Consider the following 16,659-nt stretch of genomic DNA (forward strand, 5'->3'; position numbering starts at 1 on the left):
CAATGCTAGAACAGCTGAGACTTTAGGGAAGAGATTATTGTGTTTTCAATTGTACATAATATGATAGTTAGATCGTGTTAGGTGGAACTATGATCTTGTTCTCTTTATTTGGAGATTAAGTAAAATTTAAGGAGATGTGTTTGGTTGGCAAGTTGACAAGAGGTAGCTTGTGACCATTAATGGTGACTGTCAACTTGACTGGATTCAAAGATGCCTAGCAGATTCACAAAGAACACTTCTGGGTGCATCTGGGTGGGTCATGAAGGCATGACCTTGGAGTCTGTATCTGGACTCTGGCCCCATCCTCTCTGATGCTTTTCCTCTGTGCTCTGCTTCCTGACTGCTATGAAGTGAGCAGTTTTGATCATATTTTACAACCATGCCCTTCTGCCATAATGTTCTTGCCTTGAGGTCAACCACCATGACTGAAACCTCTGAAACTGTAAGCCAAATTAAAACTTTCCTGGGCCATTCCATTCAGGACAGCTCCTGGAAATGCAGGAGCTATTCTCCTTCTCCTTATTTTCAATAAAACTTTTATAACCAAAAAAATCCAGGCTCCAATCTGCATAAGTTTCATTTCCTTTTGTTTTGTTTTTTAAAAGCCAGGGATGTTGTTTTGGTTTTTGGTACTGGAGATTGAACCCACAGCCTTGGGTGTATTCAGCACACTGAGCTCCACTCCACCTCACACAAATTGTTTAGCATTGATTTAATTTTGTAAAGCTTCAGGGCTTGTCTGTGAATAGAAAAAAGAAATGACAAAAATAAATAAATAAATAAATAAATAAATAATAAATAAAATTTAAAAAACAAATGACAGTGTTAACCTCAACAGGTTGTTGTGAGTTTCATATTGCTAAAGGCACTTGAACATGGAAAAATGTGAACCATCATTATTATTACATTGCTTTTACCATGTAAATTTTCTGTTCAAAATATGTAACATCTAAAGGCCCTAAATTGGCATTTTTTTCTTTTTGTGAGATGGGGCCTCCTTATGTTGCTAGGTTGGCCTCAAATGGTTTTCCCAAGGAGCTGGGACTACAGGTGTGTGCCACCCCCCCCAGTCCCCCACTTCTGATGGTGGGGATGGAACCCAAGGCCTCATTCATCCTAGGCAAGCAGTATACTACAAGCTACAACCCTACCCCTACACTTGGATTTTTAATTTTATTTTTTATTCTTTTAGGGTACTTTAAATAATTCATTTTTTAATTACAAGGCTTCAAAGACAAATTTCAGATCTTTAAAATCCATCTTTTTTTTTCAGAGACAGTGTCTCATTATGTAGTTCAGGCTGCCCTTGAATTCACTACATAGCCCAGGCTATCCTTGAACTCATGGTGATCCTCCTGCTTCAGTCTCCCAAGTACAGGGATTACAGGCTATCATGTCTGGCTGATAATAGAGCTATTTATAATACATTTCCAAATTTAATTTTAACACAGTATATTGCCTTCCATTTATTTTCATACATCTTTTTCCTGTGGTGAGTTAGAGGAACTATGTTCAAGCCAATTTAAATATTGTTATAAATATTTGCCCATTTTTTAACCAGTTGGGTATACATCTGTTGCACAATAAGTCACTTCACATCTTTTAGCAAGCAAAACACTGAATGTGAAGAGTAAAGAGAGCCAGTCCCAGCACCTGGAAGGAAGCTCCCCCGCTGCCATCCCAGGCTCCTAGGGCAGAGAAGGTGAGCCACATGGGCGCCAGAAGCAGCCCCCCCCCCCCGGTGGAAATGAGAAAACACATAAACAAGCCTCAAAAATGCCGCAGACCAGCTGCAGTCGATGTAGGGTAGGAAGGAGAGAGGTCCTGGGCCGGCAATGAGAAAAGAACCTTCACAAGCAATGTTCAGGTTCCCTCTGAGAAGTCTCAGAGTCTGATTTATTTTTATATCTTTAAGCAATAGCTAAGAGGCATTGGGTGGAACATGTTTACATTTTAGGTTGCCTTAGCAATATCTAGTGAGGTAAAAGTTATTTCTTACTAAACAGTATATTTTTTCTAAGCTGATTCATTTCATTGAACATCATGAATACATATCTTAAAAATTACAATTGCCCCCTTATTTTCCCATACCTAAGCAGAACAAAATGTAACTTAATCAAAATCTCTACATCAGCGAGGGTACAAGCAAGATTTAATTAATTAAATGTCAAACTTGTGGTCACCAGCTAGCCCTTGAGAAACTGCACAATGGTTAAAATAGTTTGCTATTAGCTCGCTACTTTCCTATACCTCTATTTATCTTACCTAAGTGTCATTTGGGTTCATAGTTCATGAGCAGGAAATATTTTCAGCACTGTGAGAAATACTGAATAACTTGCCCCCTTAATGTATTTGCCTGTCTTAACTTTCTCTCTATTTCTCATTTCCCACTATTACTTACATCTAAAGTCTATCCTTCTAATTTCTTTATAAGACCCCTTTAGTAAAAGGAACGTCAGCAATAAGAGAGGGAGTTATAGTTAGTGGGAAAACAGAGGGAGTTTTAGGAGAGGTTTCTTTAGAAGTAGATGAGGTAATAGAACTAAGAGAAACTGGAATTTGGGACTTTTGAGCCAGATCAGATTTCAATACATCATTGCCAATTTGCCTCATGGAGAGTTTGTTGTTAGTCACAAACACAATGACTCCTGTGACCAGAGTAACAATTTTAAACATTATGGCATGAAAAAAATAAAATATGAGGGTACGATGTGTTCCACCCTTCTTTTCCCCCAGGTGGAACTTTGTCAAGCAGCATTGGAGGTCGGATGGGCTTCGCCACAAAAACAGACTTCCAGATCACCTACAGCAAGCCCAAAGGGAAATGAGATGGAACAATCTGATACTAAACCACCTGGACTCTCTGAACTGGCAACAAAAGAGGATCTGGGAAAAATGAAATCAGAAATAATTACTCAGATAACAGCAAAGATTGTGCTCATGGTGCAAGACATGATTAATAAATCTAGAGAGGACACAGATAAAAAAAATTGAGGATCTGAGGAACATGATGGAATCCCAACATAGGAAACAAATGGAATCCATAAAACAGATACAAACAGATTTCCAAGAGATTAAAAACTCCATCAAAAGTCTGCACAGCAGAATGAACCAATGTGAGGATAGAATTTCAGATACAGAAGATAAGACTGCAATTAGTGATGAGGAAAAGAAAAGTTGCTTTAAAATTGTAAGGGAACACGAGAAATCAATCCAGCAGCTGCTAGACAATGCAAAGAAGAATAACATAAGACTGGAGTCAATGAAGAAAGAGGAGAGAGTGCAGATGACATAAAAAAACTGTTCACAGAAGTGATGGCAGAAAACTTCCCAAGGAGGGGAAAAGAACTTGACATACAGATTAAGTGAGGCATATAGGACTCCAGCTAGACTTAATCAAAAAAAATCTACACATAGGCATATAATAGGATTCCAGAAATACAACAGAAGAACAAAATTCTACAAGCAGTGAGAGAAAAGAAACAAATCATATACAAAGGAAAGCCCATCAGAGTCACAGCAGACTTCTCAATGCAAACCCTCAAGGCAAGAAGAGCTTGGAGTGATGTATTTCAAGCCCTAAAGGAAAACAGCCTCCAACCCAGATTGATGTACCCTGCAAAATTATCTTTCAAAATTGATGGAGAAATAAGATACTTTCATGATAAAGAGCACCTCAGGAACTTCATGAATACCAAACCAGCACTCCAAAAAATTTTAGACAATACCCTAGGAAAAGACAATGAGGATCACAAGCCCAGGAAACCCAGCAGAATGAATCCACTGGGCGTGACAAATTAAACGCAAAGGGGGAGAATCCAAAAAAAAGAAAAAGTCATGACAAGGCTTTTAAAACTTTTAACTTCATCTCCCTAATGAGTGTATAATTCAATCTTATTATTGTACTGATTAGTATTTTTCTGATTCTAGAGTTGCACACCATTCCTTGTGCTATACTGGGTATTTATCATCTTCTTATGTCTACATTTTAATTGGGTTGTCTATTAATGAGCTCTAAGAATTCTTTATATATTCTAGTCATAGGTTATATGCATTGTAAATATGGTCTGTTTAAAGACTACTTTTCATTTTAATGATGTCATTGAAAGTTCTAAATTTTGATGGAATTTTATCAATTTTTTTCTTTTATACATCATGTTTTTTGTATCCTAGGTAGTTCTTGCCTACCCTGAATTTATAAATATTTTCCCTTATAATTTCTTCTTAAAATTTTATACTTTTAGGCTTTCTTATTTAGGTTCATAGATCCCTTCAAGTTATTTTCATGTATGGAAAAAAAGGGCTGAGGTTAATTTTTTATACTCAGATACCAGGTGTTCTAGTGCCGTTTGCTGAAAACACTATCTCTTCCTTGGCTCTTGAATTGAGTTTATATTCTATAAAATGCTAATGTTAAATAATCTTTCAAAACTCAGTGGACCATATATGTGTGGTTCTATTTCTAGATTCTCTGTTTTATTCCAATGATCTATATGTCTTTCTTTACAACAACACCAACATTACTGTAGCTTTAGAAGAAGTCTTAAAATTAGGCACTAAACATCTTCCAACACTGTTTTTTTTTTAAACTTTTCTAGGTCCTTTGTACTCCTACATAACTTTTAAATTTCAATATCCAATTCTTCATTTATAGCAAGTATACACAGACCTGAATTTTTATATATACCTTGTGTTTTCTAATCCTGCTAAATTCAAGTACAAGTTCTATGGGCTCCTAGAGATTTCTTAGTATTTTCTCTGTAGACGATCATTTCATCTACATATAAAGATTTTGCTTCTGCCGTGCCAATCCTATCCTAGTTGTGTCATTTTATTGCCAGACTATTTTGGTGGGGACTAGGTTTCAAAGTTTAATGAACAGATAAAGAGTAAGCATATCTGCCCTTGTTCCCCACCTTAAGGAGAAAGCATTGTATCTTCTCCATTTATATAAGGCTTTCTTACTGGAAGTATGGAGTACATGTCTTTGATCTGTTGAGAAGGTTCTGTTCTACTTCTAGTCTCCTGATAGCTTTCACCATGAACAGCTGTAGAATTTAGTCCAATACTTTTTCTCTAACTAGTGACAGAATCACATGGCTTTTTCCTTTCCTCTGTTAAAATGATGACTTTTGGGGGGTGGGTCTTCCAATACTGAACCAACACTCCCGTCCCTATAATAAAACCTCTTTCTACATACTGCCAGATCTGACTTCTAAGAGTTTGTTTTGTTAAAAAAATTTCTATCTATGTTCATATTTTTTTCTTCTATTATCTACATCCAGTTTTAGGATTAGCACAATGTTGATTTCCTAAAATGAGGGGAGAAGTGTTCCTTCTTTTTTCTGCTTTAATTGTTTGATATAATTTATCAGTTAAAATGTTTATGAGCCTACTGTTGTCATATAGGTAGGTTTTCAAGCTAGGAATATACTTTCTTTAATAGGTGCTATTCAAATTTTATATTTCTTCCAGAGTTAGTTTCATTAATTTGTCTTCCAAGGTACTTCTTAGAAGTTGTCAAATTTATTTCAAAAAAGAGTTTTGTAATATGCTTTCTATATCCTTTTAAATTCTGTAAAATCTGTGGTAATGTCTCCTAGATCTTAATATTGTAATTTAAAAAATGTATAACTGATATTGTGTAACAGGAAGAAAAGGTCTAAAAGAGCAGGGGAATTGGGAGGGGTAGGGGAAGGGAAAAAAGGAAAGGAAAAAATATGAGAAGAGGAAAAACATGGAAACAAGGTCTTTGGAAATAGGGAAGGGTGGAGGGGGTGAAGGGAGGGCAGGGGAAGGGGAAAAAAAATAAGAACCAAGAGACTCATGTAATGATACAAGATCCCAATGATGAATGTAACTGTATTTTATACCTAAAATGTACCAATAAACTTAATGGGGAAAAAAATAAATAAATAAAAATCAAAAAAAAAAAGAGTAAAGATGCGACACACCTAACTGTACACAATGAGAATCTGCTCCAAGTATTTCTTTCTCTGGGGCGAGACACCACAGTCTTACTCAATTAAGAAAACCATCCTTAAAATTCAGGAGGCTTGTTTTCATTTTTAACCAGTACTAGGTATTGAACCCAAGGCACAGCACACCTTGTCCTCTAGTTAGCCCCTGAGTGGTAGGGCAACAGCCCCAGCTTAGGCTGTGAATTCTCAGGAATCGGTTCCAGCAGCTCAGCTCCCTCCCACCCATTCTTGCACCTCCATTTAACCCCAGTACCTTTCCCTTTGGCTTCTTTCTTTTTCTGATCATTTTCTCGCGGGTTCCAGGAAACTGCTTAATATGCTCAATACATACATCAGTTCTCTTGCCCAGAATCTTGCCCTTAACTTGCTCATTTACAACAATGCCAACCGCATGCTGGCTAACAGGGTAGACTCTTCCAGTCCTGCTGTGATAACATCTGTGTGGTGTTTCTTTTCTTTCCTTTTCTTTTTTGGTACTGGGGATCAAACTCTGGACCTTGCGCTTGCGAGGCAGGCGGCAGAACCACTGAGCTAAATCCCAGCCCTGTGTGGTACTTCTTAATGAATAGTACCCAGTCTCTTGGTGTCCACAATGTCACTCTTTTTATAGATTTGCATATATGTAGCCAAAGGAACAACTCCATGTTTTCTAAAAGGCCTGGAGAACACACACTAGGTTCATCTACACCTTCCCTTTCTGTCCCTCATTTTGGCAAATTACTAGAAGAAAGTGGTTCTAGAAAAAAATGTTTGGCTTTTTGTTTGTTTTTTGGGTGGTTTTGCTTGCTTGTTTGGGGTTTTTGTTTTTTTGTTTTTGTTTTTGAGACAGGGTCTTGCTACGTAGTCTGGGCTGGTCTTGAACTCACTATGTAGCCCAAACTAGCCTTGAACTCATAGCAGTCCTCTTGCTTCAGTCTCTCAAGTGCTGGGATTATAGGTATGCATCACCATGCCCAGCTTTTTTTTTTTTTTTCAATTGCCATTTTAAAGACTCTGCAGAAACTATCTACTTAAAAGTACTCAACATTCTGTCCACAGATCCTACACCTACTAACCAAAATTCCAGGCTGAATGGGACCCACAGAGGTTCCCATCCTGCTAAGTGGAAGCTGCCAGACTTGGGTCTCAACTTCCTTTAAGACCAAGTTCCTGCCCTCATAGGGACTATGAACCACTCCTCTTAAAAGTATCACCACTTATGGGCCGGGGATTTAGCTCAGTGGTTTCGCGGCCTACTGCACGAGTGCAAGGACCTGAGTTTGATCCTTGGTACCAAAAAAACAAAAAGTATCACCACTTAACCTTTGTTCAAAAACGATTTTAGTATTGTTCTGTAAATCTGTTTAGTGGTTTCTTTCCTTCCTGGATAGACTGTATCTGACAGAAGGTTAAAACCATCAGATTTTATCAGGCCCCATTCATTCTTTTTAACATAATATAGTTCAAAATGCATTCAAATTTTTGTTTCTTTAAATTGTACAATTATTACAATAAAGTTGCAATGGTTTATACTCTCCCTCCTTTACTTTGGCTCCTTTGAGACAGAGTCCCTGGCCTTGAACTGGAGATCCTTATGCCTCAGCCATCCAAGTGCTGGAATTACAGACATGAGCCATCAGTGGTTCAATCCCATTTCTGAAATTCCTCTCTGGAAACAATTCCAAAAAGATCTTATAAAAAAGAAAAAAATCTGAGTAAACGCTGCTGTCCCTGAATCTACGCTACATTCTTTGGAACTTTCTTACACAATGAAAATTTTGAATTGGCCAGTAGATTCAAGTCTTACAAACAACCTAAAATCTGCTGAGTGGATCTTGATGAATAAGTAGATGATTAACAGCATTTTTCTGTTTTTTTAAACATTTCTTATTTTAGAATAATTTTAGATTTTCATGGGGGTTGCAAAGGTGGTCCACATCATTCTTTCCATTTTTCACCCAGCTTCCCCTAATACTGACATCTCACATACACATCAGTTTTCTATTTTTTAAAAAAGCTGCAGGTAGAAGGAAATGAATCCCAGATTGATTGTTTGCTGCAATCTTGAAGAACAATCAGTCAAGATAGAACAGAACAGTATCAAGAAAAAGAAGAGGGCCGGGCTTTAGTTCAGTTGTGCCCCGCCACCTGCCTCACAAGCACAAGGTCCTGAGTTCGATCCCTGGTACCAAAAAAAGAAAAAGAAAAGATTCCAACCACAAATTAATATCAGAACTCTCAAAAGAGAACATCATTTCAGATTCTCCAACACAAAGATCTTAGTATGATGAACAATTTTATGCTTATAGAGTTGAAATTTTAGATAAAACGAATTTCTACAAAACATACCTAAGAAGATATAAGAAATAATAAAAAGTTAGGAGCATCCTGTAACTACAAGTCATGTGTCACTTAACCATGGAATGCCTTTGAGAAATGGGTCACTAGATGATTTTGTCCCTGGGCAAACATAAACTGAGATGGTACAGGTCAACCACTTAGGATTGATGCAGTTGAGAGACTCCATAAACACAAGCTTCCTGTATGACACAGCTACTCTTTACGGTAGACTTCTACTCTAAGCAGGAACACATTGTAAAATAATGATAAAAAGTATAGTGGATACATAAACCAGTAACATAGTCATTTATTTCATTACCAAGTATTATACACTGTATATAATTATATGTGCTGTACTTTTATGCAACTGGCAGGACAGTAAGTGTTTACACCAGAATCATCGCAAACACGAGTAATGCTTCTGCTCCACATTACAGCAGGTACCATGTCACAGAGCAGAAGGAATGTTTCAGCTCTTTTATGATCTTACATAGCCACCATCATGTATGTGGTCTGTCGATGATTATTATTAAAGAAATTTTATCTATAATTTGAAGACTTCCCACAAAGAAAAGTCCAGTCCCAAATGGCTGAGAAATCCACCATAACTTTTTTCCAGTACCGGGGATTGAACTCAGGACCTTGGGTTTGCAAGGCAGGTGCAGTGCCACTGAGCTAAATCCCCAGGCCCTCCACCATAATTTTAAAGAAGAAATAATACCAGCATTCCACATTTCTTTTCAAAGACCATAAAAAGAAGTAAGATTTGTTGAATGACATCGTGAAGGCAACATCACGTGGATACCAACACAGGAGCAGAGGAACAACAATACCTCTACTTTCATTTTACTCTGTTCAAACTTCTTTTGCTAATAAGATCTCATAATTTGTTGCAAATGTTGAAAACATTACTTGCTCTCAGTGTTAAGCCTGCATTAGAATCATCTGAAGAACTTGGTAGGTCAGATTGCTGGCTTCATCCCCAGAGCTTCTGATTGAGAAGGCCTGGAGTGGGGCCCAGGACTTTCATTTTTAACAAATTTTCTTGTAATGGTGATGCTGCTAGACCAGAGACCACATCTGAAAACAACTGATCCAGTAGCGTATATATTAAAATCTTGTTTACTCTAGCAGTGACGTCATTTTGAATGCCTGGACAGGCTTGACATGTTGGAGCAATTTCCCCATAAGTTTCTAATTTAATTCTTTAAAAATGTTTTTTTAAAAATCAGGCCAACATTGTTACTCAAAAAACAACTTCAGAAATATTTCCCAAATGAGATTTCTTTTTATCTAGAAAAAAATTACTTTTGTTCTTGTGTTCTTTTTTTTTTGTACTGGGGATCGAACTCGGATCCTTGCACTTGTGAGGCAGGTGCTGGAACCACTGAGCTAAATCCCCAGCCCTGTTCTTGTGTTCTTATAATCTGCCTTGAGTGTTCCTTTAAAACAATCAACAAACATTGATATGTATGTATGGTAGTCAGCTTTCTGTCACTGTAACAAAATACATGTTGACAATTTAAAAAGAGAAAAAGTTTATCATGGCTCACAGTTTCAGAGGTTTCAGTACATGTTTGCTTGGCTCTGCTACTGTTGGATCTGTGGCAAGGCAGCACATCATAGTGGGAGTGTGTGGCAGAGAAGTCGCACCTGTTCACCATATGGCAGCCACGAAGCAAAAAGAGAAAGAGAGAGAGGAAAGAGCTGGGATCTCAGTCCCCTAAAGGGCACTCCAGCCCCATTAGCTAACCTCTTCCAACTGGGCCTCAGTTCTTAAAGGTTCTACCACCTCCCGATGACACCACCAGGCTGGAAACCAAGTCTGTAACACATAGGTCATTGGGAGTTATTTAAGATCCAAAATCATACTAATGTGATGGTGTAAATGGGACAGCCAAATCTAAAATTTGTTTTCAGAAAATTGACTTTCACTGTTTTCCCCCCATCATACATGAAATTTACTAAGATCTGTTTTCCAAAGGCCTACAACATATAAAAGAGTTTTTCAAATAACAATGTTTTTAGATGCTTCTAATAATTTGGGGGGGGGGTGGTACCAGGGATCAAACTTGGGTCCTTGCACTTGTGCAGCAGGCAGTGAAACCACTGAGCTAAATCCCCGGCCCATTTCTAATAATTTTTAAATAACTTATATTTTCAGTACTGCTACCCTTCTCAAATAATGACTTTACATTTTTCTGGAACAATTTATATTGATCAAAATTATAATTGTTAATTCTTTAAACATTTTAATCCAGTTTTGTGAGAGGAGACTAAACAACATAACAAGACCCTTCTTAAAATGGCTTTACCCCACATAAAACCAAATATAGTGCAATTTTCAATTTGACTTTCTCAGGATGGATTATAAAATACATTCCAGATTATAAAAGCACATCAAGTATTGTTTCCAACATTCTGAAACAGTAAAGATTCAAGGAAAAATTATATTATTAATACATATTTTATCAATTAATTTACCATAAAATTTATACATAATGAGACACGTGCCAGAATAATAATTTTTTTGAGACAGAGTCTCACTATGTAGTTGAGGCCAGCCCTGAATTCACTATGTACCCCAGGCTGACCTCAAACTCACAGCATCCTCCTGTCTCAGCCACCCAAGTGCTGGGCTTGCAGGTGTGTACCACTATGCCTGCAGAATAATTTTTTTTTCAGGAACCATTTGAGCGATTTCTATTTTGGCACATAATGTGCATCCAAGCACAATAATAACAAAGCTGTTATGAAAAATTTCTCATTGTATGTTTTAATTTCTTTGACAATATTGAAAAGACTGACCAATCCAACATGTTTCCAGGTATCCTTTTAACTTTGATAGTTTTAAGCTTTCATCTGCAAGAATATCATCACCATAATACACTGACATGTCAATGTAGTGGTTTTGCACATGTTATAAAACCATGTTTTTAAAAAGTAAATCTTTCTGGGTGTGGTGGCACATACCTGTAATCCCAACACTCGGGAGGTTGAGGCAGGAGGATCACTGCAAATTGGAGGTCAGCCTGGGCTACACAGTGAATTCAGAGTCAGCCTGAACTACACAGTAAGATTCTGTCTCAAAAAAAAAACAAAAAAAAACAAAAAAGGAAATCTTAGCTGGACATGGTAGTGCACATCAATAATGCCTGCACTCTGGGAGGCTGAGGCAAGAGGATCACAAGTTGAACCCTAGCTGGGCAACTTAACAAAACTCTGATTCAAAATAAAGACAAAAGACCTGGGGAATGTAGCTCAGTGTGAAGGCTCTAGGTTCAAATCCCAGTATTCCCCTTCCAAACACACTCAAAATAAATCTTATACTTTTTCTTTTTAACAAGGTGCAAGTAACATCAAAGTCTGCTAATTAGAGTTGATTTTTCCCCCAAACTCTTCATACTTCCCTTTTCATTCTTGTCTTTTTGTAGCATTAAAACAATCAGTTTGAGGGGAATTTTTAATAGTTCAATGAAAATACTACAATGATCACACATTCAGTTTTCTTATCTAGAAAATACACACTTTCTGAAAAACTGCAGTGGAAATTCCTAACCATAACTCCACTGAAAGTCATGACATTATTGCCAAAACTAAAAAAAGGATGGTCAGATTAACTGCCATATACCAGAAGATCAAATGTGATGACAGTGCACTAATAAAATGATCTACTTTTAGCCAATGCGTATGTGTCTCACATCCTTTCTCCTGTCTCTCCTACGATGTGCTGAGATTAGCCTTTGCTCTGTGCCAGTGTTCTCAGCTCTCACCAAGGATCCACATGGTGCACTGTAAGTTTTCAATCTTCCTATTTCATTATTTAAAGTTAGTGTGACACAAATTTATTTCTAGGCCCACTGTAGGGTCAAGAGCAAAGTCTCAAAAGCACTGCTCTAAGGTTCTAAACTGTTTCTACCACAAGAGAGAATAGCTTATCTCTCCACATGCTCAGTGTTTCCTTTGAGGGCTTTGTTTTCCAAGTTTGCATGTAGACCGCACTCTGCCTAGAATTACGGCTGCCTCTGGTATGCTTGAGATGGTATGCATGAGGCATATATTATTTTCTTTCTTTTTTCTTCTTAGTCTTTTAAAAAATGAAATGTAATTCGTGTACCATAAAATTCACTCTATCAAAGTCGCTTTTAGTATAAAGTTGTATAACTATCACCTCAGAATCTAATTCCAGAACATTTCAACTACCCACTAAAAAAATCTGTTTCTCCTGGACATATGTATAAATAGAATTGCTGGGACCTATTGTAAGTTTGTGTTTATTACTTTTCTTTTTTCTGCAGTGCTGATCAAATCCAGGGCCTTGTGCATGCTAGATAAGCACTCTACCAGTGAGCTACATCCCCAGCTATGTTACCTTTTTTTTTTTTTTTTTGGCACCAGGGATCAAACTCGGGACCCTATGCTTGCAAGGCAGGCAGAAGAACTGCTAAGCTAAATACTTGGCCCTGTGTTAACTTTTTGAGGAACCATTGAACTGTTTTCCAAACCATCAGCTTCATTGTCCATACCTATAAGCAATGTCTGAGGGTTCCAAATACTCCACATCCTCACTAATACGCTCTTGTGCTTCTCTTTTAGTAAGACCATTCCTAGTTTGTACAAAATGATATTCTGTTGTGGTTTTGATTAGCATTTCCTTAAAGATTAATGATGTCAAACATCTTTTCATGTTCTTATCAGCTGTATCTTTGGAGAAATGTCTATACATTTCCTTTGCTCACTTTTTGATTGAATTGTCTTTTTGTTGAGTTGTAAAAGTCTTTTATACATCTATATACCAGACCCTTACCAAGTATATGATTCGCAACTATTTTCTCCAGTTCTATGGGTTGTCTTTTCACTTTTGATGATGCTCCTTGAAACACAAACCTCAAGAGTTTTTAATTTTGAGGTGGTCCAATTTACCCATTTTTTGGTTTGTTTACATGTCCTTTTGGTATCATATCTAACAAACTATTAACTAATCCAAGGTACCAAAGGTTTACATCTGCTGCTTTTTTTTATTTAAAAAAAACATTTTTTTTATTGGTCAGCAATGATACCAGTAGTCTGTTACAAAATTGGGCCTGCAGTATGTGAGGCAAGTGGTCCACTCGGTCAGGTGCCAGCACCGGGCCAGTGCAGCACAGAGCCTGGGGCCAGGCTACTTTCACCCTCATTAGGGCAGTGGGGCTGGCGCAGATGGTCACGCGGAGGTGACCTACTCCTTGGTGATGGCAAAGGGCTTCTCCACCTCAATCTTACAGCAGTCTGCGATGATCACGTCCTTCAGGGGCTAGTCCTGGCTGTCTGTCTTGGTGCTCTCCACCTTTCACACCACCTCCATGCTTTCTAGAACTTTGCAAATACCACGTGCTTGCCGTCCAGCCAGGCTGTCTTGACTGTAGTGATGAAGAACTGGAAACCACTGGTGTCTTTGCTAGTGTTGGCCACACTCATCCAGCCGGGGCTGTAGTGCTTCAGCTTGAAGTTCTCATCGGGGAAGCATTCGCCGTAGATGCCCTTGCCTCCTGTGCCATCTCCTATGGGGAAATCTCCACCCTGGATCATGAAATCTTTGATCACATGATGGAATTTGCTGTTTTTGTAGCCAAATCCTTCCTCTCCTATAGCTAAGGCTACAAAATTATCCACTGTTTTTGAAACAGTCTTTCCCAAAAGACCAAAGACCACCCAGCCCACATCTTCATCTCCAGTTTGTAGGTCAAAATACACCTTGATGGTGACTTTAGCCCCCTTCTTCTCATGGGCTGCAGAGGGTCCCGGCAGCTGCAGGAAGACTGAGCCCACAATGAGGCCAGCAGCGAAGAGAAGCTTCATGTTGCCCTCAGAGAGGCACAGCATCCACCAGCAGGAGCAGGCGAGCTGCATCTGCTTTCTTATAAGAATTCTATGGTTTAAGTTCCTGCATCTAGGCCTTTGACATATTACTTTTTAAATTAATTTTTATATACAGTATGAAATAGATCCAAAATCTTTTGCAGGTGGATTTCTAGTTGTCCCAGCAATATTTATTAGCAATGTTCTCACTAGATCATCTTGACAACCTTTTTCAACAATCAGTTGACTGCTGAGTATGGTGACATAAGCCTATAACCCTGGCACTCTGGGAAAGTAAAGCAGGAGCTTTAAAATTTCAAGCCCATCCTGGGCAAATTAATGAGATCCTAAGAGGCTGAGGTTGTAGCTCAGTGCAAAGGCCCTGGGTTCAGTCCCTAGTAACACAAAAACAAAACACACACACAAACAAACAAGAAACCAATTAACCACAAACATAATGATTTTACTTCTGAAATCTCAATTCTGTTCCATTAATTTATATGCTTATCCTCTTCCTGTGCCATAGCATCTTGATTATAGCAGCTTTGTAGTAAGTTTTGAAATTGCAAGCCTAGGGTGGTGGTACAGGTCTGTAATCTCAGCACTCTGGAGGCTGAGGCAGGAAGATCATTGCACATTTGAGGCCAGCCTGAGATATATAGCAAGTTCAAGGCCAGCCTGAACTACATAGTGAGACTCTGTCTCAAAAAATTAATCAATCAATTAATTAATTAATTAAAAATAAAAATAAATTGCAAAGTTTAAATCCTCCAACATTGTTCTTTTTTATGATTGTTTTGGCTATTGGGGGTGAACTCATCAACTCTAAAAATGGCACTTAGAATTCTGAAAAAGATTCTATTGAATCTGTAGATTAATTTGGGTAGTAATGCCATCTTAATGATATTACATATGTCAATTAACAATATTATGTATTCCAATCTATGAACATGAAAATTTTTTCCATTTATTTAGATCTTTTCTTTTTAGTACCAGGGAGCGAACTTGGGACCTTGTGCTTTCGAGGCAGGCAGCAGAGCCACAGAGCTAAATCTCCAGCCCTTATTTAGATGTTTGTTTTGGGGGGTTTTTTTGGTACCGGGAATCAAACTCGGGACCTCGTGCTTGCGAGGCAGGTGCAGAACCACTGAGCTAAATCCCCGGCCCCCTTATTTAGATCTTTTAAAATTTCATTAAGAGCTGAGGATTTAGCTCAGTGGTTCCTCCACCTGCCTAAAAGAGCAAGGTCCTGAGTTTGATCCTCAGTAAAAGAAAAAAAAATTTTTTCATTCAATATTATTTCTAGTTTTCAGTGTACAATTCTTATACTTCTTTTTTTTTTCTGGTACTGGGAATCGAACTCAGGACTTTGCACTTGCCAGGCAGGTGCTGCAACACTAAGCTACATCCCCGGGCCTCTTATACTTTTTTTTTTGTACCAGGGATTGAACTTGGGACCTTGCACTTGCAAAGCAGGTGGTGTAACCGCTAAGTGAAAGCCGCAGCTCTTATACTTCTTTTGTTAAATTTACTCCTAAGTAATTTACCCTTTTTTATGCTATTTATATGGAATTATTTTCTTGATTTCATTTTTAGATTGTTCATTGCAAATATATAAAATTACAACTAATTTCTATATATTGATCTTAAACTCTGCAACTTTGCTATCTAATGTTCTGTTATTTGGGAGGAGTGCAAAGATATTAACTTTATTATTTTTAAATTGACAAATAGAATCTGTCTACATTTATTGTGTGCAACAGGTTGTTTTGAAATTGCTACCTATTGCAGAATGGCTGAAATTGTGTTAATTAACATGTGATTAACTATAGACTTTAAATTAGGGACACGCGTCAGTCATAATGGTCTCTAGGTATATTAGCTAATCATAGAATCAACTCAAATTTCCCCAGTTCAAATAATGTCCTTCAGACATTACGCATCCTTCAGAGCAAAGGGAGAAAATAGGTCCCATTCAGGACTCTCAATTACATTTGATTGTCAAGTCACTTTCTTCTCCTTTAATCTGCAACAGTTCCTCCATCTTTCTGTGTCATTTGTGACTGACATTTTTGAAGGTTTCAGAAGAGTTTGTCCCCACTCCCACCCCCTGCCCCATACCAGGAATCAAACTCAGGACCTTGCACTTGCCAGGCAGGTACGGCATCACTGAGCTGTATATTCTCAGCCCTTAGGAGAGTTAATTTGTAGAAGGTCCCTTAGTTTGAGTTTGCTAGTTTCCTTATATTAGATTCAGGCAGTACATGGGCTGGGGATTTAGCTCAGTGATGCCACCACCTGCCTAGCAAGCCCAAGGTCCTGAGTTCAATTCCTGGTACCGGGAAAAAAAAGAGATTCAGGCAGTGCCTTTCTGGCAGGAATATCGCAGGTGTGATGCTGTTACTGTCAGCATCAGAAGGTATGAGATACAGATCTTCCCTGCTCCTGGTAGTGGTAACTTCAATCCTTGTATTAGAAACCTGTTGCTGCTGTAACAAATTATCACAGAGCACCTTAAAAA

At 38.1% G+C, this 16,659-nt stretch overlaps 1 pseudogene; it reads right to left on the minus strand.

Annotated features, from left to right (window-relative positions):
* Nucleotides 1-11,950: 11,950 nt before the first annotated feature.
* LOC147824713 (peptidyl-prolyl cis-trans isomerase B pseudogene) lies at nucleotides 11,951-15,294 on the minus strand (annotated as a pseudogene).
* Between the last annotated feature and the right edge of the window lie 1,365 nt (nucleotides 15,295-16,659).

Source organism: Heterocephalus glaber, unplaced genomic scaffold (assembly GCF_053883595.1).
Source record: "Heterocephalus glaber isolate CG9 unplaced genomic scaffold, H.glaber_assembly_v1.0 deba00001532, whole genome shotgun sequence".
NCBI classification, from domain to species: Eukaryota; Metazoa; Chordata; class Mammalia; order Rodentia; family Bathyergidae; genus Heterocephalus; species Heterocephalus glaber.